Here is a 27,125-nt window from a genome sequence, read left to right on the forward strand (position 1 = left end):
AGCCCCCCCATCTGTGATCAGGTCTGAAGATGGATGCGTGAGGAGATAAGCTTTGAAAGCCCACACTCCTCAGATTTTCCACGCCCGGCATGACCTCCCTCGCTTGTTCACTCGGCAGTCCTTCCTGGGGCCCCTGCCCGCTGGGGAGGCGTCCGCAGGATCCAAACAGCAGCTCCGTCCTCCGGGGCCTGCACCCTGGGGGCCGCAGACAGGAGACGTGGCCTGTGGGGAGATGAAGCAGGGCTGGAGCTGGCCGGCGGGAGCCCCGTGGGGGGTCAGGGAGGCAGGCGCTCTGGAGCAGGCGCCTCAAGGGGAGCGCCCGCCCGAAGTTGTCCGGGGCGGGGGGCACTTCCTGGCAGAGAAGTCCGAAGGACAAAGGCCATGAGTCAGGAACATCCTGAGCAAACTCCAGGAGAGGCCGGATGTCAGGGTCCTGGGTGTTAACAATGGGGGAGGTAAAGCCTGGAGGGGGAGGGCGTGGTGGGCCCCCCCATGTGAACACTGTAGGTCATGGTCAGGATGCAGGCTGGGGCTGGGGGTGCCCTGGAGGGTTTCCAACAGAATCCAGACCTGACCTGAACAGTCTGAAAGGCCCACTGGGCCTGCCGAGTGGAGACAGGAGTGGGGCAGGGCCACTTGGAAGATGCGAGCGCCAGTCCCAGTGATCGGTGGTCAGCAGGGGAGGAGTCAGGCCATGAGATTCGGGATACAGGGTTCAGGTTAATCCCGAGGACACAGCCAAGGGGATTCGCTGGCGTGCATGATGGGGACTGGGAGAGAATTTGGGCGCCTTCGAGGTCTGTGACTTCCCCGAAGCTCAGATGGTAAAGAATCTGCCTACAATACAGGAGACCCAGGTGCTCTTCCTGGGTCAGGATGATCCTCTGGAGAAGGGAAGGGCAACCCACTTCAGTATTCCTGCCCGGAGGATTCCACGGATGAGGATGACATGGTTGGATGGCATCACTGACTCAATGGACATGAGTTTGAGCAAGCTCCGGGAGTTGGTGATGGACAGGGAAGCCTGGGGTGCTGCAGTCCGTGGGGTCACAAAGAGTCAGACACGACTGAGTGACGGAACTGAACTGAACCAAGGTCTGTGGCCTGAACCACACGGGTTGAAGGGGTTTGGTTGCCTGGTGCTGAAATGAGCTTGTGGATGTGCAAATTTATGGAAGGCAAGCTGAGTTTGATTTTAGACAGGAAATGTTTGAGATCCTTGTGAATGTTCTGAGTGGGAGTCCGATATCTGGGGTTCCAGAGAAGGATCTGGGCTGGAGATAGAGTTTCAGGGTGCAGTTAGTTGAATATAGTCTCACACAAACTCATGTCTGCCTGGAACCTCAGCATGTGACCTCGTCTGGACATAGTCTCTGCAATGTGCATGCTAAGTTGCTTCAGTTGCTTCAGACTGCAGCCCACTAGGCTCCTCTGCCCATAGGAGTCTCTGCAGTGGGTTGTCACGCCCTCCTCCAGGGGATCTTCCTGACCCAGTGATGGAGCCCTCATCTCTTATGTCTCCTAGTGCCACCTGGGAAGCCCCTGTCTCTACAGATTAATAACCAAGTCAAGGGCCTCAGATCGTCTTGGCATGAAGGTGAGACAGGTGCCCACCCCACCCCGCATCAACACCCCGTGAGAGGAGAGGACCCAGGTGCGGAGAGGCGCCTCGAGGGTCATACAGAGAGCGGAGTGGTGAGTCCATAGGGCAAGGCCCCCCAGGGGCTGCAGGCACCACCCACAGCTGGGAAGGGCCCTGAGGCGGTTTGTATTCAGACCTACGGAGGACCCAGCCCCGATCCGATCCTGCACTTCTGACCTCCCCAACTGTGAGAGGTTAGATTCCTGTAGATTCAGGCCTTGGGTTTGTGGAACTTTGTGGAAATGTCCCCAGGAAGCTAACGCAGGGCTTTGGAGCAGAGACAGAGTTGAGGTGAGGTCCAGGTGAGTCACGGAGGCCCCGCCCAGGGTGGCCTGATGTCTAGGGAAGGCAGGTGAGGGGCCCAGCGCAGGAGCCTGACGCATCTCTCCTTTCATCATTCCAGCAGACCTTCGATTCAGTTCAGTTCAGTCACTCCGTCATGTCCAACTCTGTCACTCCATGGACTGCAGCACGCCAGGCCTCGCTGTCCATCACCAACTCCCGGAGCGTGCTCAAACTCATGTCCATCGAGTCAGTGATGCCATCCAGCCATCTCATCCTCTGTCGTCCCCTTCTCTTCCTGCCTTCCATCTTTCCCAGCATCAGGGTCTTTTCCAATGAGTCAGTTCTTCACATCAGGTGGCTGAAGTATTGGAGTTTCAGCTTCAGCAACAGTCCTTCCAGTGAATATTCAGCATTGATTTCCTTTAGGATGGACTGGTTGGATCTCCTTGCAGTCCAAGGGACTCTCAAGAGTCTTCTCCAACACCACAGTTCAAAAGAATTAATTCTTTGGTGCTCAGCTTTCTCTATGGTCCAACTCTCACATCCATACATGACTGCTGGAAAAACCATAGCCTTGACTATCTGGACCTTTGTTGGCAAAGTAATATCTCTGCTTTTTAAAATGCTATCTAGGTTGGTCATAGCTTTTCTTCCAAGGAGTAAGCGTCTTTTAATTTCATGGCTGCAGTCACCATCTGCAGTGATTTTGGAGCCCAAAAAGATAATCTTTCACCAGCAGATCTTAGAAGTAGTAACACTGGAAAGCGGCAGGGAGAGCCTGGGACAAGTTTGCTAAGTCACTCTGACTGACATTTTGGCCTTGGAATGACAGGCACTAGGCCTCAACCCCGCCCCTGGCCCAGACCTAGGAATCAGCCTGCACACACTTCTCCTGCTTGGGAGCGGCATCATGTTTTAAAAAGTCTACTTTATTGAAATAACATACATACCTTCTGAGGGCGACAGAGGATGAGATGGTTGGATGGCATCACGGATTCAATGGACACGAGCTTCAAGAAACTCTGGGAGATGGTGAGGGACAGGGAGGCCTGGCGTGCCGCCGTCCATGGGGTCACAATAGAGGCCAACACGTCTTGGCGACTGAACAAGGAAAAGAGATTCATACACAACAGAAAGCAGTCATGGTCAGGACTGTTTCAGTGAGTTTTGACCAATTTACACCAGCGTATCCACAACCACAATGAGAACAGAAAATATTCCCACCCCTCTGAAGGTTCCCGGAGTCCTTTCCTGTCCGTCTCTGCTGCATGCCCCTCTGCTTGACCGCTGACCACTGGCTGTCGCCGAGTCCCAGCTGATGGTTTCCCCCTTTACGTGTCCGTGCGGTCACCCGGACGTCCTCCTCCTGCCTGCTGCTGCCCGAGTCCCTGGGGGTGGTGGCCTGGCGCCTGGCTCTCCTGGAGGCGTGGGGGCTCTCTTCCCAGGCCTGCGCTCAGTGACATCAGCTTGGCTGCCGGACACTGGCCAGGGTGGGGTTGTTCACTTCACAGGAGTGGGCAGACCTACTCATCAGCGCTCCTTTAATCCTGGGGGGGCCAGTGACAAACACTTCCGAGTCTGCCATCTGCATGCTGGTTCACAGTCAGAGCTACTTCCGGGTCAGCCCCCCGGGCGCTGGAAGGGATCCGTGCCCATGGCTACCCCTGCCCCTGCCGGCTCACACCACGCCCCAGGAATCCTGGGAGCTCGTCCGTGATGGCCTGTCTGGCTCCCAGAGGCGCTGCTGAAGAGGGAAGGGAGGCTTGGATACGTCCCCTCCCCGGGAAGGGCGGGGGGCATTTTCTGTGGTCACTGCTTCTGTGCCTTGGCGAGCGGGCCTCGCGGGGGGCAGAGCCGGTGCCCTGCCGTGTCGGTCTAGGACTGCACAGACGAGGGGGGTTGTGAGAGCAAGCGATGCCCTTGCCGAGAGTGGGGTGCTCTCTGAGCTCCTGCAGGCTTGACTTTGTCCCCGGGGAACTGCGCGGGTGGGGAGCCTTGGACTCGTCTGGTGGGGGGACTGTGAGGCCCCATCACCCGGCCACTCCTCGGTGAGGGGCAACCCAGCCTGAGACCGGTTTCTGCCCTTTCTCCCCAGAGCCTCAGAGTCCTGGAAACCCAGAGGCCAAGAGAAGCCTTGGCGAGCCACCCTGGCAAGGTCTCCCTCGCTTGCCAGCCTGTCCTGCATTTACAAGGCTTCCGAGAACCAAGGAGGGCTGGGTTCGAGGCTCCTTACTCTTTCTGCTCAGACAGAGGGAGACAGTCCACCTTAAAGTGGCCGCGTCTCCAGCTCGGTCCTTCCTCCGGAGTCCGCCGTGGTGGCCTTGGATCCGCAGCAGGTTCCCTTGAATTCCTCCCAGATTCCTGGCGTTTGTACCTGCAGGAAACAGGGACAGGTCGGTGCGATGCTCCTGCCGCTCCCACAAAGCCCTCCGCGGCCGCAGGAGCAGGGCGACTGCCCTGGGAGCCCAGTGCGCGGGACGGTGTCTCGGGGCTGCGGCCTGGGGACTGGGCGAACTGCGCAGGTCAGCACCCGCAGCCGTCTCGCTCCCAGTTTATCTCGTCATCCCACAGGACCTCCTGTACCCTTTCACCCTTTCCTCCCACAGAACAAAGGACCAGACACCAGGCGACTTGGGGCTGCCTTTAACGCTGGTCGTCCATCACTGGTTGGGGCACTCTGTGGCTCTGCATGTGTCTATGGGCACGAAGCATGTTCCGCGGGGCCCCCACGAATCAAACAGCCAAAACGTCTGGCAGGCCTCGAGAGCTGAGAGCCGAGGGCCCCTCCGAGGGCGGCCTTGGACGGGACTCCCCTGACGCAGCCTCCAGCTTCAGCGCTCACCTGCAGCAGGTGAGTTATCCGGCTGTAACGATTCTTTCCATTTATTAGAAAGTTCTCCAGGGTGAGCCGGTATCTACGGAAACTTCCCTTCTTCTACTTCTGTCTCTGCATCCGGCCCAGTTCCTGGCATAGAATTAACCCTCACAACCTCTTTGGGGAACTGAGAACAAGACTCTTCCTTCCCTCCCCAGGTTTGCGCTTTACAGTTTGACGACAGCTCTCGGGTTGTCCGCCGTCTTCTCGCTTTGGAACCAAACGCAGAGCGTTCCTGCAAGTCCTGATCCAGGGGCCCAAGCCCACGGGCTCTGCCGTCCACGCGGCCTTCCTGACCGCACCGCCCGTCACTTCTAAGACACGGTGCCCAGGTCTGGAAGGAGTGACCCCCGTCTGCTCGGCACACACACCCGTGACGCAGCGCCCGAGAGGGCCCGACGGCACCAGCGCCCCCAAACATCAGGCTCCAGCATCCCTGGAGTGATGTGGTGTGATGTGGTCTCACGCACTCCCCACCGGAAGGCAGACTCGGCTTCCCAGCCGGTGAGCCTGCCTTGGCGCATGTGGCGAAGGGACGGAGTGCAGTTCTGAGCCCAGCCCCTGAGACGTCCTGTTGGAAGCGTCCCCTCCCCTGCAGGCGGCTTGGGCTACGCTGGGGAGGACGAGAGGACACGCGGGTACCTAGGGGCGGGCCGGCCCGGCCGAGGCCACCTGCGCTGGTCGGCACTGGCTGACCTCTTGGTTGGTCGGGCGTGGCTCGCTCACCTCGGCTGTCTGGCCCTGTCAGGAACCAGCTGGCTGACCTGAGGCTTGGGAGCAATAATACACGGTTAGTGTTACATCCCCCTGAGGGTTCAGTGCGGAGTTTTTTACAGTGTTATTTTGGCAATACATAGTTAATACACCGCATAACTAGCGTCACCCAAGATTGGATTACCTGTTATAGTGGCTTACGTTAAACATGTGATCGGTTACATGCTTTTCCCTTGGGCCGGCCTTGTGGCTCAGACAGTAAAGCGTCTGCCTGAAATGTGGGAGACCTGGGTTCGATTCCTGGGTCGGGAAGATACCCTGGAGAAGGAAATGGCAACCCACTCCAGTACTCTTGCCTGGAAAATTCCATGGACAGAGGAGCCAGGTAGGCTACAGTTCATCGGGTTGCAAAGAGTCGGACACGACTGAGTGACCTTGCTTTCACTTTCACATTTTTTTCCTTTGGGCTGACCTTGTGGGTCAGCTGGTAAAGAATCCACCTGCAATGCGGGAGACCTGGGTTCAATCCCTGGGTCGGGAAGATCCCCTGGAGAAGGAAACGGCAACCCAATCCAGTACTCTTGCCTGGAAAATTCCATGGACAGAGGAGCCTGGCAGGCTGGGAAAATTCCCCTGGAGAAGAGAACGGCTGCCCTGTCCAGTATTCTGGCCTGGAGAATTCCATGGACTGTAGTCCATGGGGTTGCAAAGAGTTGGACATGACTGGGTGACTTTCACTTTCACTTTTTTTTTTTAAATTTCAGATTTTCATGATTTTTTATCATTGTTTTAAAAATTTTATTTATTTTTAAGGTCCACCTAGTCAAAACTATGGTTTTTCCAGTAGTCATGTACAGATGTGAGAGTTGGATGGTAAAGAAGGCCGAGTGCTGAAGAACTGATGCTTTCATACCAGTGTTGGAGAAGACTCTTGAGAGTCCCTTGAACAGCAAGGAGGTCAAACCAGTCAATCCTAAAGGAAATCAACCCTTAATATTCATTGGAAGGACTGATGCTGAAGCTGAAGCTCCAGTACTTTGGCCACCTGACTTGAAGAGCTGACTCACTGAAAAAAATGCAGATACTGGGAAAGATTGAGGGTGGAGAAGAAGGGGTGACAGAGGATGAAACAATTGGATGGCATCACCGACTCGATGGACATGAGTTTGAACAAATTTTGGGAGATAGTGAAGGACGGGGAGGCCTGGCGTGCTGCAATCCATAGGGTCTCAAAGAGTTGGACATGATTTAGTGATTAAATAACTTTTAATTGGAGGATAATTGCTTTACATGATCAGTTACATTTATTTGATAACTTTTACATGTATCAGTTTCTTGACTTGCAGTGGAACATCTGAAGTGTGGTTAGTCTAAATTTGAGATGTGCTATAAATATCCAATGCACATATGCTTTTGAAGACTTAGTACAAAAATGATAAAATATTTAATTAATTTTTATATTGGTTACATGTTGGAATAATTATATTTCGGATATACTGAGTTATAAATTATTAAAAAAAGTTTTGTTTGATGTGGACCATTTTTAAAGGCTTTATTGAATTTTTTACGCTATTGCTTCTCTTTTACAGTTTGGTTTTTTGGCCACAAGGCATGTGAGAGCTTTGTTTCTCAACCAGGAATTGAACTGACACATTCTGCAGTGGAAGGCAAGGCCTTAACCGCTGGGCCACTAGGGAAGTCCCTAGAGTTAAAAAATTTGAAGATTGCTTTTCCCAGTTTCCTTTGACCTTCTCAAGGGTGACTACTAGAAAGGTTTAAATTATGTATGTGACTCACATCGCATCTCTGCCAGACACCAGTCAGGACGTGGCCTGCAGCCCACGTGTTTATCATCTTCTTCTGTGTCTTGCTGCTTTCAATGCAGAATTCCAACCACATGAAATAACACAGAATCTTGAGCATTATCTACACTAGTACTTACCCATCTCAGATCTTACAAATCAGCAAATTCGATGTGTTTCTTTCCTACCTGTATCCGAGTCATTGATTGACAATAATTCTGAGTGAAAGATCCATGTACTCCCATAACATTTCACTAATCAATTGTTTCCACACCTAAAAAATCACTCCCTCTTTCTAGGCGTACGTAGTGATTCAAACAGCCAAGAATCTACCTAAGGGTAGTATTCATTCAGCCTACATTTTACCAGTTAATTCAGAAGGGCATTCAAACGTTTTGCTAACATCAACGTGTATTTGAGAAAATCAGGATGTGCAGGAAGTCAGATCAAGGTCTACAGAGTGGGAGGTGTTTCCCGGTGCGCCAGCACAGGAGCGTGTTGAGAAGGACGACAAGGCTGGAGCCAGCAGAGGCGGCGACGTTGGAGACTCCTGACTCCCGTCCTCTCGCAGGCACACCAGACTCACAGCTACTCGTGGGGCAGTTCCCTTGGAAACAGGTCCAGAGACTGGTGAGGGACGCCTGTTCTTTAGGTAAGTGAGACCATGCTGCTGCTGCTGCCGAGTCACTTCAGTCATGTCCGACTCTGTGCGACCCCATAGACGGCAGCCCACCAGGCTCCCCTGTCCCTGGGATTCTCCAGGCAAGAATACTGGAGTGGGTTGCCATTTCCTTCTCCAATGCAGGAAAGTGAAAAGTGAAAGTGAGGTCACTCACTTGTGTCCAACTCTTAGCGACCCCATGGACTGCAGCCTATCAGGCTCGTCCGTCCATGGGATTTTCCAGGCAAGAGTACTGGAGAACATACCCACTTCTAATTTGGTAGAAAAGGCAAGACCCTCTCGTCTTTGGTCTCGGGCCATACGTTCTGGAGAGAGCTCCCACCTCCCACCTTCCCCACAAAGAGGAAAAGGTTTAGATTCCACATCTGGTGCTCCAGCTTTCAACACTCCCACCGGAGGGCCAGGCCACCATATCAACTAGCTCTGAAAGTCAACAGGACCTGTGCCCTTGAGACCCACAGAACGTTAGCGAACAGAGAAGCAATTCTTAATGGGTGAGCAAGGACTCACCTGACTGTCCTCCTGGGCTGAGCACAGAGATCAAAGAGGAGTAAAGACACAAGGGAACACAAAGCAACGAGAAAATAATGAATGAATGACAGCAGTAAGTCCATATTCATTAATGATTACTTTAAATGTAAATGGATTAAATTCTTCAATCAAAAGACAGAATGACTGAAAGGATTAAAAAAAATAAGGTCCAACTGTATGTTGCTTCCAAAAGACTCATCTCAGTTTTAAGGACAGAAGTAGGGTGAAAGTGAAGGGACAGAAAAAGATACTACATGCAGTGAAAACTTAAAAACAGAGAACTTTATATATACATGTGTCAGAAAAAATAGACATCAAGCCAAAGACTTCAATGAGATAAAAAAAAGGTCATTATATAATTATAAAGGAGTCAGTTTATCAAGAGGACATGACAGTTGTGAATATTTATGCATCTGACATTGGAACAACTAAATATATAAAGCAAATATTAACAGATCTGAGAGAAGAAATAAAGAACAATACAATAATAGTGTGCAATACTAATAATATTAATACCAGCAATGCCTCACTTTTAACAACAAATAGATCATCCAGACGGAAAGTCAATAAATAAATATTGTACTTAAATTGCACATTAGACCTGGTGGACCCAAAGGACATATATTTCAATAGAACATTTCATCCAATGGCAGCAGAATACACGTTCTTCTCAAGTACACATGAAGCATGCTTCAGGATAGATAAATCAACAAAATAGGTCAACAAATTAAGAAGATTGAAGTTGCATCAATTATCTTCTCCAACCACAGTGAAATGAAACTGTAAGTCAATTGCAAGAAGAAAATGGAGGATTCACAAATATATGGAGATGAAACAGCAGGCTACTGAGCAAGAAATGGGTCAAAGGAGAATAAAAAAGGCATTTTAAAGTGTTGAGAGACAAGTGAAAATGGAAGAACAGCATTCTAAAACATCCGTGATGTAGCAAAAGTAGTTCTAAGAGGGACGTTTATAGCAATAAGAATGTGCATTAAGAAAACAGACATAATTCCACAGTGATAGGAGGACAGACTCTGTATGATTCAGTCTTTAGACCATGAGCTTTTTGCACCTGGTTTCATGTCTCCGGATATGTTTCAGTGTCTCCTAGTTCATAGTCTTTGGGACCTTGAGTAGAACTTGTGTCCTCCTGCTGTGTGAAGGTTGCATAAAAATCTTAATTATGTTGAATTGCTTCACAGTGCTTCTCAGGTCTGCTATATCCTTCTACTTCTCTGTATATTTATTCTATTAATTGTTGAGTCCTTGATATTGAAACTCCAACTAAAAGTCTTAATTTATCTACTTTAAAAATAATTGTAAAATAAAGGATGTGAAAAGAGACAAAGAAAGACACTACATAATGATCAAAGGATCAATCCAAGAAGAAGATATAACAATTATAAATATATATGCACCCAACATAGGAGCACCGCAATACGTACGGCAAACACTAACGAGTATGAAAGAGGAAATTAATAGTAACACAATAATAGTGGGAGACTTTAACACCCCACTCACAACTATGGATAGATCAACTAAACAGAAAATTAACAAGGAAACACAAACCTTAAATGACACAATGGACCAGCTAGACCTAATTGATATCTATAGGACATTTCACCCCAAAACAATCAACTTCACCTTTTTCTCAAGTGCACTTGGAACCTTCTCCAGAATAGATCACATCCTGGGCCATAAATCTGGTCTTGGAAAATTCAAAAAAATTGAAATCATTCCAGTCATCTTTTCTGACCACAGTGCAGTAAGATTAGATCTCAATTACAGGAAAAAAATTGTTAAAAATTCAAACATATGGAGGCTAAATAACACGCTTCTGAATAACCAACAAATCATAGAAGAAATCAAAAAAGAAATCAAAATATGTATAGAAATGAATGAAAATGAAAACACAACAACCCAAAACCTATGGGACACTGTAAAAGCAGTGCTAAGGGGAAGGTTCATAGCATTACAGGCTTACATCAAGAAACAAGAAAAAAACCAAATAAATAACCTAACTCTACACCTAAAGCAATTAGAGAAGGAAGAAATGAAGAACCCCAGGGTTAGCAGAAGGAAAGAATTCTTAAAAATCAGGGCAGCAATAAATGCAAAAGAAACTAAAGAGACCATAGCAAAAATCAACAAAGCTAAAAGCTGGTTTTTTGAAAAAATAAACAAAATTGACAAACCATTAGCAAGACTCATTAAGAAACAGAGAAGAACCAAATTAACAAAATTAGAGATGAAAATGGAGAGATCACAACAGACAACACTGAAATACAAAGGATCATAAGAGACTACTACCAGCAGCTCTATGCCAATAAAATGGACAACTTGGATGAAATGGACAAATTCTTAGAAAAGTATAACTTTCCAAAACTGAACCAGGAAGAAATAGAAGATCTTAACAGACCCATCACAAGCAAGGAAATCAAAACTGTAATCAAAAATCTTCCAGCAAACAAAAGCCCAGGACCAGATGGCTTCACAGCTGAATTCTACCAAAAATTTAGAGAAGAGCTAACACCTATCTTACTCAAACTCTTCCAGAAAATTGCAGATGAAGGTAAGCTTCCAAACTCATTCTATGAGGCCACCATCACCCTAATTCTAAAACCAGACAAAGATGCCACAAAAAAAGAAAACTACAGGCCAATATCACTGATGAACATAGATGCAAAAATCCTTAACAAAATTCTAGCAAACAGAATCCAACAACATATTAAAAAAATCATACACCGTGACCAAGTGGGCTTTATCCCAGGAATGCAAGGATTCTTTAATATCCGCAAATCAATCAATGTAATACACCACATTAACAAATTGAAAGATAAAAACCATATGATTATCTCAATAGATGCAGAGAAAGCCTTTGACAAAATTCAACACCCATTTATGATTAAAACTCTCCAAAAAGCAGGAATAGAAGGAACCTACCTCAGCATAATAAAAGCTATATATGACAAACCCACAGCAAGCATCACCCTCAATGGTGAAAAATTGAAAGCATTTCCCCTGAAATCAGGAACAAGACAAGGGTGCCCACTCTCACCACTACTATTCAACATAGTGTTGGAAGTTTTGGCCACAGCAATCAGAGCAGAAAAAGAAGTAAAAGGAATCCAGATAGGAAAAGAAGAAGTGAAACTCTCACTGTTTGCAGATGACATGATCCTCTACATAGAAAACCCTAAAGACTCTACCAGAAAATTACTAGAGCTAATCAATGAATATAGTAAAGTTGCAGGATATAAAATTAACACACAGAAATCCCTTGCATTCCTATATACTAACAATGAAAAAACAGAAAGAGAAATTAAGGAAACAATACCATTCACCATTGCAACAAAAAGAATAAAATACTTAGGAGTATATCTACCTAAAGAAACAAAAGACCTATACATAGAAAACTATAAAACACTGATGAAAGAAATCAAAGAGGACACAAACAGATGGAGAAACATACCGTGTTCATGGATTGGAAGAATCAATATTGTCAAAATGGCTATTCTACCCAAAGCAATCTATAGATTCAATGCAATCCCTATCAAGCTACCAACGGTATTTTTCACAGAACTAGACCAAAGAATTTCACAATTTGTATGGAAATACAAAAAACCTCGAATAGCCAAAGTAATCTTGAGAAAGAAGAATGGAACTGGAGGAATCAACCTGCCTGACTTCAGACTCTACTACAAAGCCACAGTCATCAAGACAGTATGGTACTGGCACAAAGGCAGAAATATAGATCAATGGAACAGAATAGAAAGCCCAGAGATAAATCCATGAACCTATGGACACCTTATCTTCGACAAAGGAGGCAAGGATATACAATGGAAAAAAGACAACCTCTTCAACAAGTGGCGCTGGGAAAACTGGTCAACCACTTGTAAAAGAATGAAACTAGAACACTTTCTAACACCATACACAAAAATAAACTCAAAATGGATTAAAGATCTAAATGTAAGACCAGAAACTATAAAACTCCTAGAGGAGAACATAGGCAAAACACTCTCCGACATAAATCACAGCAAGATCCTCTATGACCCACCTCCCAGAATATTGGAAATAAAAGCAAAACTAAACAAATGGGACCTAATTAAACTTAAAAGCTTTTGCACTACAAAGGAAACTATAAGTAAGGTGAAAAGACAGCCCTCAGATTGGGAGAAAATAATAGCAAATGAAGAAACAGACAAAGGATTAATCTCAAAAATATACAAGCAACTCCTGCAGCTCAATTCCAGAAAAATAAATGACCCAATCAAAAAATGGGCCAAAGAACTAAACAGACATTTCTCCAAAGAAGACATAGATGGCTAACAAACACATGAAAAGATGCTCAACATCACTCATTATTAGAGAAATGCAAATCAAAACCACAATGAGGTACCATTACACGCCAGTCAGGATGGCTGCTATCCAAAAGTGTACAAGCAATAAATGCTGGAGATGGTGTGGAGAAAAGGGAACCCTCTTACACTGTTGGTGGGAATGCAAACTAGTACAGCCGCTATGGAAAACAGTGTGGAGATTTCTTAAAAAACTGGAAATAGAACTGCCATATGACCCAGCAATCCCACTTCTGGGCATACACACTGAGGAAACCAGATCTGAAAGAGACACATGCACCCCAATGTTCATTGCAGCACTGTTTATAATAGCCAGGACATGGAAGCAACCTAGATGCCCATCAGCAGATGAATGGATAAGGAAGCTGTGGTACATATACACCATGGAATATTACTCAGCCATTAAAAAGAATTCATTTGAACCAGTCCTAATGAGATGGATGAAGCTGGAGCCCCTTATACAGAGTGAAGTAAGCCAGAAAGATAAAGAACATTACAGCATACTAACACATATATATGGAATTTAGAAAGATGGTAACGATAACCCTATATGCAAAACAGAAAAAGAGACACAGAAATACAGAACAGACTTTTGAACTCTGTGGGAGAATGTGAGGGTGGGATATTTCAAAAGAACAGCATGTATACTATCTTGGTGAAACAGATCACCAGCCCAGGTGGGATGCATGAGACAAGTGCTCCGGCCTGGTGCACTGGGAAGACCCAGAGGAATCGGGTGGAGAGGGAGGTGGGAGCGGGGATCGGGATGGGGAATACGTGTAAATCCGTGGCTGATTCATATCAATGTATGACAAAACCCACTGAAATGTTGTGAAGTAATTAGCCTCCAACTAATTAAAAAATTTAAAAAAAAAAATTGTACCTGGATGTCCATCAACAGACAAATGGATAAGAAAGCTATGGTACATACACACAATGGAATTTTACTCAGCCATAAAAAGGACAGCATTTGACTCAGTTCTAATGAGGTGGATGAACCTAGGGCCTATTATATGGGTGAAGTAAATCAGAAAGAGAAAGACCAATATTATATATTAGCACATACGTGTATATGGAGTCTAGGAAGATGGTGCTGAAGAGCCGTGTGCAGGGCAGCAAACCAGGCACAGAGGACAGACCTGTGGACTCGGTGGGGGACGGGGAGGTGGGGCTGTCTGAGAAAGCAGCAATGAAGCGTGTGTATTACCACATGTGACACAGACAGCCAGTGGGAATGTGCTCTCTGATGCAGGGAGCTCCGATCCGGTGCTCTGTGACAGCTAGAGGGGTGGGATGCGGAGGGAGGTGGGAGGGAGGTTCAAGGGGGGAACATGTGTATACCTAGGCCAACTCATGTTGATATATGGCAGAAACGAACACAGCCTTATAAGGCGATTATCCTCCACTTAAAAATAAATTTTTAAAAATTGTAATATGTACTGGAGTTACATGTAACTTTATTCTGTGTTTTCCAAGTCTCGGGTAAATGTGTTACCATACTTTCACAACTTAAAACATTAAGAAAGAAAGAAAAAGAAATATTTAAAGTAAACAACTAAATTTACACCTCAAAGAACTTTACACCTCAAGGAACTTTACACCTGAAGCAGAATAAGCTAAGCCCAAATTTAGTAGAAGGAAGGAAATAAAGATCAGACCAGACTCGAATTAAACAGAGACTACAAAGATCAGATAGCTTCACTGATGAATTCTACCAGACATTCAGAGAAAAATTAACACCAATCCTCCTCAAACTCTTCCAAAAAATAGAACAAGAAGAAATGCTTCCAAGTTGATTTTATGAGACCAACATCACCCTAATACCAAAACCAGAAAAAGGCATTACAAGAAAAGAAATCACAGGCCAATATCTTTGCTTAACACAGATGCAAAAATCCTCAGTAAAATACAAGCAAAGTCATTTAAATAATACTTTGAATAGATTACACACCATGATCAAGTGGGATTTTTTTCAGTAATGCAACAATTGACAGGTTAATTATTATGATTCATCACATTAGCAAAAATGAATGATAAAGATAATATTGTCACCTCAATTGATGCAGAGCAAACATTTGACAAAATTCAACATACTTTTACAACAAAAATTCTCATCCAACTAGGTATAGAGGTAATGTATCTCAACATAATAAAGGCCAGGTATGAAAAGCCTACAGCTAACATCATACTCACAGGTGAAAGAAATGCTGAAAGCTTTATCTCAAAGATCAGGAACAAGAAAGGATGTCCATTCTCACCATTTTTATTCAACATAGTACTGGGAGCCCTAGTCAGAGCAATTAGGCAAGAAAAAAGAAAGAAGACATCCAAATCAGAAAAGAGGAAGTCAAGTTGTTTCCATTTGCAGATACCATGATATTAGACAGACAAAACCTACAAGAGTCTGCCAAAATAAAAGAAAGAAAAACGCTTAGAACTAAAAATGCCATGACCGCACCGTCCCCCTTGAGCCCCGTGTAAGCGTTCTGTCTCCCTTCCTCCTACAAAGGCTGCAGGGGAAGCCAGTTCAGAAGCAGAAAGTGAACCTGTGAGCAGCTAGGGTCTCATGACATCCAGTGGGAAACGCAGTTACCATCCTAGACGTGTCCTGCCAATGGGGCGGCCGACACAGAGACTCAGGCAGCTGGGATGGGCTCTGTGTCTGCCACCAAGAGCAGTGTGGGCAGAGGAAGCCAGCCTGGGGGCAGGACGACCCAGAAAGGGCCTGTGGTGTAGGGCCTTCCCGTCAATGGTGGCAGCCAGCACGCCGGGGCTTGCTTGGTTAAAACCATGACCCCCAGGAAGTGAGTGGGGTGACTTGGGGAGAAAGTAACAGACAAAAGCTTTTGTGAATAACAACAACAACAAAGAACAGACTTTGTTTACTGGTTGCTTAGAGAAAGTATGTAAGTGATGACTTTTACTGGTAAAAACCAGAATGACTAGTTGTGGACAGAAGCCATTTCTCTCACTTTTGTACATCTAGGGAAATATCCCAGAAACTGAAGGTCTTGACTCTGGAAGACGTTTTGATTCTAGAGAATGAATGAAGAATGGAAGTCTAGACTTGGAAAAATCCTAATAAATCTTAATTAAAAAAATCCGTGTTTTAGTGCAAAGCAGCTACCTGGTAAGTATTGGCCAAGTAAGTGAAAGAAAAAGATGTGAGGACAATTTTATTAATTTAAAATTTTTATCAGATGGTTGAGAAAAAAACACAGCTCATGAGTTCACTGTTTTAGATATCTCCTCGTAAGTGCTGTTATGTTAGTAATATCTGAAGAAAGTCAAGAAGCCTGGAAAGGAAACTATGGTCCAAGGTGGCAGCTCAAAAACAGAGACTGTGATCCCTGGAGTTGTGCAGTGCACATCCTGGGCAACTGTGCATGGCAATCCTGCAGAGTCACCTAGGTTTGAGTTAGTATCAAGAGCCCTGGGGAGGTGGGTCTGTGGGCACTTGGTCCAGAACCCACATGGGTTAAGGAGGGTGTCTGTGTGGAGTGTGGATGGCAACCCAGCGTGGCGTATCAGAACCACAGCAAGGTGAGAGGGTGGCTGCTCGGGAGAGCAGCGGTAGTGATGGGAGACTTGTTACACAGAGAGAGGAGAGATCAACTTGGTCAATAACCTGACGTTACTGGAATCCCCGCTTCTCAGGTCGAAGAAGGAATTTATGAACGTGGAAAGAGAGAAGCCTAGGATGAACCGTTCAGTGCTGATTTAAAAGTGGAGATACTGGTGGCTGTCATGGTTTCAGCATGTGCAGACAGACGTAGATGTGAGTGTCGTGCGAGGCTGTGTGTTCAGTCGTGTCCAGCTCTCTGTGGCCCCAGGGACTGGAGCCTGACGGGCTCCTCTGCCCATGAGACTTCCCAGGCAAGAATGCTAGAGTGGGTTGACATTCCCTTCTCCAGGGGATCTTTCCAACCCAGGGATTGAACCCAGGTCTCGAACCCAGGTCTCCTGCACTGCAGGCAGATTCTTTATCATCTGAGCCCCTAGGAAATGCAGTGGTGCCGTGAGCCCATGTGTTAGTTTCCAGGTAGCATTCTCCACCACAAAGAGCCAAACTTGGAGAAATGGCAGATCCCAGGGCTGGAGTCGGGAAGTTGCAGCATGCCCTGAAAACAGGAAGTAAAGAAATGCTCAGACAATGATGTAATGTCAAAAGGATGTAGGCGCAGCTTGTAAGGGCTCAAGTTGGTCAAACCTGAAGAGACTTTTACATCAAAACAAATATGGTATTATTTTTATTCTTTAATTGGAGGAAGATTTCTTTACGATGTAATGGTGTTACTATTAATGAAAACAATAATGGGTTATTGAGTAACCCACTGAATAAAATAGGAATCCATGAGCCTGATCTGACATAAATCAGCAGGGAGAGGAGAATGCCTCTGGAGACAGCACACCAGATGGGTGGACCCAGCGTGACCATTGGGTGCCCTCATGGTAATAAGTAATCCAGGAAATACCCACGTACGTGGGAACCGGCTGCAGGTCTGATGAGGGTAGACTCTTTACAGTCTCAAAGTGTCCCCTCGTAAAATTCTCACTCATTACAAAAGGGCAAAGAATGACCTGGCAGTGGGAAGCCTGGCTGATATCACCTCCAACACGTGGTCACAGTGAGTACAAGCCGCAGGACGGGGCAGCTGTTTGGGGAAAGCACAGGGTCACCTCTGTGAGGCTTCTGCCAGAGATGCATGTCCTGTGTCTGGACACGGGGGAGCCCAGAGAAACCCAAACCCAGGATCAGTCCTCAATCTGCAGTCATCTGAGCGTCTGCGTGTGGCCACGAGGGAACCCAGAGAAACCCAGACTCAGGATCGGTCCTCAATCTGCAGTCATCTGAGTGTCTGCACGTGGCCACGGGGGAACCCAGAGAAACCCAGACCCAGGATCGGTCCTCAATCTGCAGTCATGAGTGTCAGGGGAAAGACTCAGACGCTGCCTGAAGGTGAAGGAGAGTAAGGATGTGAGCGCAGCCTGTGGCTCTGGGGCAGACCCGTTTTGCTCTGACCAACTTTACGGGCAAGCCGTGACACCCGAAGCATCTCCGGGGATTGCGGTGACACCCGAAGCATCTCCCGGGATTAGAGGTGGGCGTGGATCTGGGTGAAGCCCACAGTTCTAATTATCCCTGCCTTGGCATTCCATCCACCCCCGGCCACTGCTTCCTAAGAGTGCAAATTGGCCACAGAAGGTTTCTTCACATTTTCTGCCCACTTAGAGAGGTAAGACATGATGATGATAAGGAAAATAGAAAACTGGTATGTTTGTAAAGGAGAGAAACATAAAAGAGGATTTGGAAGAAATTATTTAATGAGAATAAGAGAAGACAGACATATGTTTGTTGGCTAAATGGTACAGCCAGTGGAATCAATATTTATTTTTATAATCACTGTCCTTTTAACATCAAGCATTACCTTCATTAACCTTTTATTTTTATTTATTAAAATTTTAATATTTGAACATATATTGGTTCTGAATCACTAACATGCAGAAACAGGCAAAACCACTGGAAACCTTGTTCTTGACAGTTCCTATCTGAATGCCCTAATGTGACAGATGCTCAGAAATTTAGTTACAAGAAATAATAAGGTTAAGTGTGGAGGTGGTCAGCTTACTCAGAGTCAAGACTTCAAACTGGCACCTTTTCTTAGGAAGGTGGGAGAGAAAGCAAGCAGATGAAAGATTAAGCCTTTCTTTCTAATAATTGAAAATTTGCTTTTAATTAATAATTCTGGCTTTTAATTAGTAATTCTGGCAATCCAATACATGATATTAGACGCCAGCAGGCAATATTTCTAAATAATTAGATCTCGATATGTATTAACGAAAGTAATTGCCATGAATAAATCTTCTTTAGCATATTCACACTGAATCTCCAAACTCCTGGCGTCAGGCTGCACATTCTCACCTTCCCAATTCAAATGTACTTTTTTTTTCTATAGTAGTTGATGGTTCTTATTCAAAAATCACTAAATCTATAATATTGTTCTGATTTGCTCAAGGGGGGAGAAAGTAGATCTACTTTATTCTTTCAGAATAAATGAATTTGTGATTAGCACTGGTTTTTCACAAACACGCAAAAAGCCTTATTTCCAAGTGACTTTTCCGTTTACTCTGCTAGGATCCCACTGGCATCCTTGAAATTGTGTATTTCAACAAACAAGAACAAATCCTTTAGTTGTAAAATGTGTTTTGAATGTATTAAAAAATATTTATTAAGGCAGAAGGATACCTTTATCCCAAAATGAAGTTGTGACAATGTTTATGTATTTCATAAGTTCTGTCTTGGTTTGGGGTTTGCTAGAAGCACCCTCTGATTCTAGTGGAGGAATTCTACAGCCTGGTGGGTAGAAACAGTGAATGTAAAGTAAGTCATCTGGATAAAAGAATGTGGGGAAAATCGTGTCACTTGCTACAGCATCTCTTCACCATCTGGCTGAATGAATGTTTTATTGGTGATGAATTGTAATTCTTAAACTTGCCAATCTTGCTGTTTTCTTCCAAGCTGAATGTCTTTTTTGGCTCTTACTAAATTTTTTTTTCAGCAATGGCAGATATTGTCAAAAGATAACTGACAAGTTTAAGATAGTGAAAGATGCCCTTGAGACCTCCTTGGAAGGGGTATCCATACTCTGCACAATTCTCAGTCCTCTTGTAGGGAGTGGAGTGGGAATCAGAACAAAAGGTCTGCTTTTTCTGAATCAGTGTGTGGTCGTCAGTAAAGGAGCACAGTAATGAGGACCTCTCGGGAGACTGTGAGCAAAGAGATGAAGCGTAAACTGTGTGCATACAGCAAGGGCCTAATAGGTAACCCAGTTACCACCTTTGCAGGCTGTCCCAGTTCTAACTGCATCATTTTACCCTGATGAAAAATTTCAAAGTTTGAGTGAATTTCCGTTTTAAAGAGAAGGAGACTTGAACATCCGTTGAAACAGTCTCCCCGCCAGTGTGCTCCTCAGTGAACCCACGCTGTTACTTCTGGAAGGTATGTGAGGAATGTGAATGCAGGACCTTCCGAATGTCACGAGAAATGTGAATGCGGGAGATTCCGAATGTCACAAGGAATGTGAATGCGGGACCTTCCGAATGCCGCGCGTGCCGGGCGTCCCGTGGACAGGTGTGTGTCACAGCCTGTCTCTGCAGAATCAGACGCTTCCTGGAGGAACTCGTGAGCTTGCAGTCTATCCTACTAGGACTCCCTGCTTCCTGCTTGGTGGGAGGGTTATCAGTTCTCTGGGGAGGGCTATTAGGAAGTCTGGCTGAAAGACAGACGTGCCGTGTGACCTCCGCCTGGAGCTGGAGGAGTCTGTGCCGGACCCCCGGTGGGGCCTGGGGCAGCTGACCTGGGCTGGATGGGTGAGGTCGTTCAGGAAGTGTGATGTCTGAGAGTGACGCGTCACCCTGCGAACTGGTCCTCATGCCGAGAGGTGGCCGTTCCCGGGAAGGGGTGGGGCAGGTTCCCGGGCGTCCTGGATGAGGTGGTGATGCTCACGGTTCCTGAGTGCGGTGGAAGTTGCCGCCCTTAACTGTCCTGAGAAAGAGAGCTCAGAATGAGAGCTCAGGGCCACAGGGGCCTGGGGAAGCACCTCCCTCCCCTCAGGGCCGGCCGTGGGCTCCGAGGCTGACCAAATCCCTTCCAGCGGGCGGGCCCGGTGCCCTGCCGTATGGAGGCAGCCAGGTGAGTGCCCAGGAGCCAGGCAGAGGGTCTCTGAGGGTCCCCTGAGGACGGCTCGGCAGTTAGGAAGTCACTTCTCGTAGCAACTCGCGTTCCTACAGGGATCGTAGCCTCTTCTTATTAACCCTCAACCTGCAGTAAGATCTCGTTTAAGAACTGGTCTTTCTCGTGCTGTGGGAATAAAGCCCAGGGCTCAGTCCAGGCCTGAGGGCCACTAAGATGGGGAAGCCAAAGCCCTCTCTCAGATCCACCACTGGAGCGGCAGCAAGCACTCCAGCCTGGACCACCCTGGAAAGTCCCGTCCCGTTCTTGGACCCACCGAGAGCTGGCATCTGTTCAGGTCTTCCAGGAAACGGTTGAGGATAAGACAGTCCCATGTGTCACTTCAAACCCCAGAGAGGCCCAACAGAGTGGGACCTGGGCAGCCACTTGCTCGGCTCACATCTCCTCCTGATTCCTCACGTGCTTCTGTTTCCCCCGTGGGTGCCTGATTCTGAAGCTGACTCTTCTTCATTCCTGGAAAGCACCTCCAACATAAGTCTAATGTAGGCAACAGAACTGTACTTAACATTTGGGGATATTGGAGTGCTGGTTACAACACAGAAAAGGCCAGGAAAACCTAAAATTAAATATGAGAAATTTATGCTCGTGTTTTTATTTATTTATTTAAATTGGAGGCTAATCACTTTACAATATTGTAGTGGTTTTTGCCATACATTGACATGAATCAGACCTGGGTGTACATGTATTCCTACACTTGTGTTATTTTATTAAACATCCCAGGTGGCTCAGTGGTAAAGAATCCGCCTGCAAGCGCAAGAGATGAGGGTGTGGTCCCTGGGTTGGGAACATCCCCTGGAGAAGGGAATGGCAACCCACTCCAGTATTCTTGCCTGGAAAATTCCATGGAGGAGCCTGGATGGTTACAGTCCATGGGATCACAAAATAGTCTGGCATAACTGAGTAACTGAGCATGTGCGTGCGCGCGCGCACACACACACACACACACACACACACACACACACACACACACACACACACAGTGTCTCCCAAACCCTAGTCCAGATTGGTCTCTGACTATATTTGTTTGTCCACAAGCACCATTAACAAATTTTCCTAATCAACAAGGACAGGTAACTCCAAGATTGCTTATACTACTTATTGTGCTGCTCAAGAATTCACAAGCAAATTTACTGTGCTTTTGCTTAAATAGCGTTTCTACCTTTCTGAAATGTATCCACAGTACAAACAGCCTCATTCGTCAATAATTATCAAGATGTTGCTATACAAGCATGGGCTTGCTTGCCAAATATCAGAATGCTAGAACGCAGTGAAAGTGAAAGTCCCTCTGTTGTGTCTGATTCTCTGAGACCCCGTGTACTGTACAGTCTGTGGAATTCTCCAGGCCAGAATACTGGACCGGGTAGCCTCTCCCTTCTCCAGGGGATCTTCCCAACCCAGGGATCAAACCCAGGTCTCCCACATTGCAGGCAGATTCTTTACCAGCTGAGCCACCGGGGAAACCCAAGAATAAGGGAGTGGTTAGCCTATCCTTCTCCAGAGGATCTTCCCAAACCAGGAATCGAACCTGGGTCTCCTGGCTTGTAGGCAGATTCTTTACCACCTGAGCTCTCAGGGAAGCTGTTAGAACATAGAAGCCCTTAGAACCTAATAGACACATGAGAAAAGTAAGTCATGATAGAAAAGGTAGTGTTGCTTTTCTCGATGGTGGCCAAGTAAGTGTTAGTCACTCAGTCGTGCCCGACTCTTTGCAACCCCGTGAACTGCAGCTCACCAGGCTCCTCTGTCCATGAGATTTTCCAGGCAAGGATACTGGAGTGGGGTGCCATTTCCTTCTCCAGGGGATCTTTCCAACCCAGGGACTGAACGCAGGTCTCCCACATTGCAGGCAGACGCTTTACCCTCTGAGCCACCAGGGAAGCTACACTTGACATCAAAGAGGGCAATTAACATCCCACCAGAATGTCTCCCTGGAACCACTGTCAGAGATGCTGTGAGCACAGAGAGCAATGTCAACCGTGCGTCCAGCAAACCCATGTCTGAAACCCGATGGTGACCACTATGCTCCATTTCAAGGAACCTGTCTAGGGCCATCGCTGGACCATCTCAGGCTGGAGTGACTGGATGGTTAGAAGGCGACGGGACGCTTTATTGCACAGCCCACTGGCCCTCTGTCTTACTCAGCTGGCTGAACCATGGCTCCGGCTGAGTTCCGCTCTCTGCAGCCCCTGTGCCTACACGATGACTGTGTCTAGAAAAGGACATGTCATTACTGGTCTCACTTGAGATGCACGGCTGTCTGGCGGTCATGTCATTCTCTACCCCGCCTATTCTCCCTCTCCCCTGGATGGCTGTTCACTCCTCTTCCTCTCTTGTCAAAGCCCTGGTGCCTCTTTTTCCATCTTCAGTCTCAGCCGATGACCTGGTTTCCTTTCCTACTGTGAACAGAGGAACAATCAGAAAAGAGCCGGCAGGAGCACCCATGACCACACTCTCCTGTGTACCGTGCCCGTGGGCGCTGCCTGCCGCTGAGGAGGTCCCTCACGGGTCCCCAGCCTCCTCCGTCCACACGAAGTGAAGGGGGAGTGAGCCTCCCTTCTCCTCCTTGCAGAGGCGACATTTCCCTCCTCACTGGATCATTCCCACCAGGATGTAAAGACCGCTCATCTCTCCCATCTTAACAACAGATGTTTGGATTCCAGCGTCGTCTCCAGAGCCTGCCCATTTCTCTCTTTCCTCTTGGGCAAGCTCCCTGAAGTGAGGGTTTGCATTCTCTCCTATCTCCCGCTCTCTTCCAGTTAGGCTCCCCTATGCTCCACAAACACTGTCGAGCTTGCAGCGATCGCATGCTGCTGAACCTAGTGGTCACTTTTCTCAGTTTGTGCCGCTTGATCTGCTAGCAGGGTTGATACAGTTGATGAGTTTCCCCTTCTTGAAATACCTGTGTGCTTGGCCTCCAGATCTCAGGCCCCGGACCTCTTCTCTTATCCATCTATACCTTCTCCCTTGGTGATCTCATCCACCCGAGAGCTCATGGCTCCTAAATTTACCTCTCCAGCCAGCGCTGTCCTCGGAGCTTTATATTCAGGTAAGCAATTATTTGTTGTATTGATGTTTCCACTGGAATAGTCTAATAGGTATCTCTCACTTCTTAAGTTCCTAATTAGTTTCCTGATATTCTCCTCCACCCTCAACCTGCTTCTTCTGCGATTTTATTTAATCAAATCCATCCACTGATGCTTTTGAACTGTGGTGTTGGAGAAGACTCTTGAGAGTTCCTTGGACTGCAAGGGGATCAAAACAGTCAACCCTAGAGGAAACCAACCCTGAATATTCATTGGAAGGACTGATGCTGAAGCAGAAGCTCCAATACTTGGCCACCTGATGCAAAGAGCCAACTCATTGGAAAAGACCCTGATGCTGGAGAAGATTGAGGGCAGGAGGAGAAGAGGGTGATAGAGGATGAGATGGTTGGATGGTATCACCCACTCAATGGATATGAGTTTGAGCAAACTCTGGGAGATGGTGAAGGACAGGGAGGCCTGGTGGGCTGCAGTCCATGAGGTCACAAAGAGTCGGACACGACTGAGCGACTAAACAGCAGCAAATCCATGAAGAAGGCTGAGTGCGGAACAATTGATGCTTTCAAATTGTGGTGCTGGGGAAGATTCTTGAGAGTCCCTTGGACAGTGAGGAAATCAAACCAGTCCATCCTAAAGGAAATCAGTCCTGAATATTCACTGGAAGGACTGATGCTGAAGTGGAAACTCCAATACTTTGGCCACCTGATACAAAGAACTGACTCATTGGAAAAGACCCTGATGCTGGGAAAGGTTGAGGGTGGGAGGAGAAGGGGACGACAGAGGATGAGATGGTTGGATGGCATCACCGACTCGATGGACATGAGTTTGGGTGGGCTCCGGGAGTTGGTGATGGGCAGGGAGGCCTGGCGCGCTGCGGTCCGTGGGGTTGGACGTGACTTAGTGACTGAACAGCAGCAATCCTTCCACTGTCAGGTCAAACACCCTGGAGTCATCTTCTGCGCTTCTATTTCTTTCAAATCCTACATCCAGTCTGCCAGCAAATCTTGTTGACTTTATCTCCAATATGGACACGTCATATCTTACTGGGATGTCCTTCCTAATTCCACCTAGGTTCCCTTTCATCTACATTTCACATTGCCCCCAGAGTCATCTTCTTAAAATGTAAGTCCAACAGTCTGTAACATGTAGTGTCACTCAAGACCTTCCTGAAGTTTCCCGCCTCCCCCTGAGGAGAAGGTAAAACCATCACAGAAGACTGGAGGGTTCTGCAACCCGGCCCCCTCGGCCGCTCGGGCCCCAGCCCTCCCCCCACTTCCCGGGCTCAGTCCCGTCACACCGCACCACTGCCTAGATTTCCCCTGAACGCGTCAGGTGGATGTCTGTCTGCATCAGGGACGCCGTTGCTGAAACGCCCCGCTCCCAGGGACACCTTTCCTGATGGGTGATCGCTAGCTGACCTCTCTGCCTGATTTCCCCCCAAGGCCCTCATCACCGTCTACTGGATTGTGTATCGTTTTATTTATTTATTTTGTTTATAATGTAAACCCCATAAAGTGAACGATTTTATCTGTTTCAGTCACAGCGACAACACTTTGGCCTAGAAAGCTTCTCAGCACGTAATGGAGCTCAGTAAGTATTTGCTGGAAGCACAAATGAATTGTGGCTTGGTGTAGAGGACTTAGAAGACCTAGGCCTTGTTTTGCAAATCCACTACTCCTGATTTATAGACTCTGGAGAAAACTACTTAGACATCTTTACAGGCTCGTTTCTTTCCCTCGGGAAAATGCCTTGCCAAAAGCGTTTGTTAGGATTAAGTGAAAAGATAAATACGAAAATTTGCTTCTGATGTTATTAGACGTGTTAATTAACATTAACAATACTACGTATAGTCTTGTGGGAAAGAAAGCAGACGGTTGGACAAACCAAGGAGGGAGGTTCTCATTTCTTGCCCACCAGGGTCACTGGTGTTTTCTATCAAGGGCCAGTTTAGGACTTTCCACAGGGGGGTTTGTGGCTCCACTCATTCTATTTTAGGTTTCAGAGAAGGTGCCCCAGATTCCCCTCAAATTACAGGACTGTCCCCAGACTGAACAGTTGCCCTGGGGGTACAGATGCTCACAGGTCAAGTGACGACACCACGGCTGCAAACGGTAGGAAATGGGGTATTCCTCCTTATGACTGGGTTATGCCTTCTTCTGGAGATGATCGCTGACCTACATTATTTTCAATGTGCTGATTCTCTATTTATCACCTTCACCTTTAAAGCATAGTCATGTGTGTGTGTGTGTGTGTGTTTTAGGCTTTTTGTTCTTTACAGCCCAGAATGTGAGTAGTTGTCTATAAAGTTCATTAGGCATTATGTGAAACTTTTCAGAGAACTTTGTAGTCATTCTGATTAATTTGCAATTTCCAAGAAGAATAAAAAATATTCCACAGACCAATAATTCTGAAACAAGAAAAAAAAATTTTTTTTTCTCTAAAATTGAAATTTTATGTGACCTAGTTGCATAAGCTTGCCTTCCTCCCCCCATCTTATTTTCTGCCTTTCTATGACCTGAGGTATGCGCTAGAGGAATAAGGTTTGTGGTGAGGCGTTCCCCACACCGCCCAGCACGTGGGCGCAGAATGAGCGGAGGGACACCGGAGGCGCAGGCCCTAGAGAGTCCGCCTCCGAGCCGCTTCCGTCAGCACCGGGCCGGGGGCTTTAGGCTGGTGCAGAGAAGTCTGAGGATTCGAGACCTGAGCTTCGCCAGGGACAGCTCTGGGGCCCTTCCTTTGTGCAATAAGAAGCTACTCCTCTGTCGGTAAGTTTTTATTTCATCTTGGACTCTAGAAAACGTGGTATCCCTGTAGTCTCAGCAGTTTAATGTGTTGAAGGTAAAAGAGTGTTGAGCAGCTCTGTATCATCCTGCCCGACACTGGCCGACACTTAGACCTCTTAGTCATGCTCTGGGGGGAGAAGGAGAGACGCTGACTTGTGTTGAGTCCACGGCGTGCTGGCTGCTGTCCCAGAGGTGTCACCTCTATTGTTTATGTAATCTGACGTTACATTCTAACTGCAGTCCTGGGAGCAGGTGTGACTAAAGGGTTAGAAAAAGCCACTCAGTCCATGGGTAGCGTGGAGGGAACGGACTCCCTTCAAACCTGCCGGTGACCAGCTCTTGTGAAAAGGCTGTGGAAACACTGGCAAAGAACCTAATAAGCCAGCGCCACCTTGGAAAGAGCGATCACACATGTGAGCCTTGCCTGGGAAGGAGAAACACAGACTCTGCAAACCCAAACCAGACGAAGTCTCCTTAACTTACTGTCTACACCCGTGCTGGGCTACCGTGCGCGGAATGGGGTGCTGGCGGACAGCAATGCAGATGGGGCGCGGGCCTGGGGGAGGGGAGCATGCTGGATGGGGTGGCCTGTGGTAGGAACTGCCCCGGATCGCGGGGTGGGGTCTAGGTGAGGGGACGGGGCAGAGCAGCTCCCACGC

General features: G+C 47.1%; 1 protein-coding gene across 4 annotated transcripts in view; it reads left to right on the forward strand.

Annotated features, from left to right (window-relative positions):
* Window positions 1-17,820: 17,820 nt before the first annotated feature.
* The window catches only part of CCR6 (C-C motif chemokine receptor 6), a 37,346-nt gene continuing 28,041 nt past the window's right edge, over window positions 17,821-27,125 (forward strand). For 2 of the 4 annotated variants that reach the window (XM_061130123.1, XM_061130125.1), the window contains exons 1-4: window positions 17,821-18,126; window positions 23,561-23,688; window positions 25,221-25,273; window positions 25,718-26,448. The gene's annotated coding sequence lies outside the window, so the exon portion shown is untranslated. Of the gene's footprint in view, window positions 18,127-23,560; window positions 23,689-25,220; window positions 25,274-25,404; window positions 26,449-27,125 lie in introns of those variants that run through there. The other 2 variants (XM_061130127.1, XM_061130124.1) reach the window with 2 other exon arrangements.

The sequence above is a fragment of the Dama dama genome, chromosome 26 (assembly GCF_033118175.1).
Source record: "Dama dama isolate Ldn47 chromosome 26, ASM3311817v1, whole genome shotgun sequence".
Lineage (NCBI taxonomy): Eukaryota > Metazoa > Chordata > Mammalia > Artiodactyla > Cervidae > Dama > Dama dama.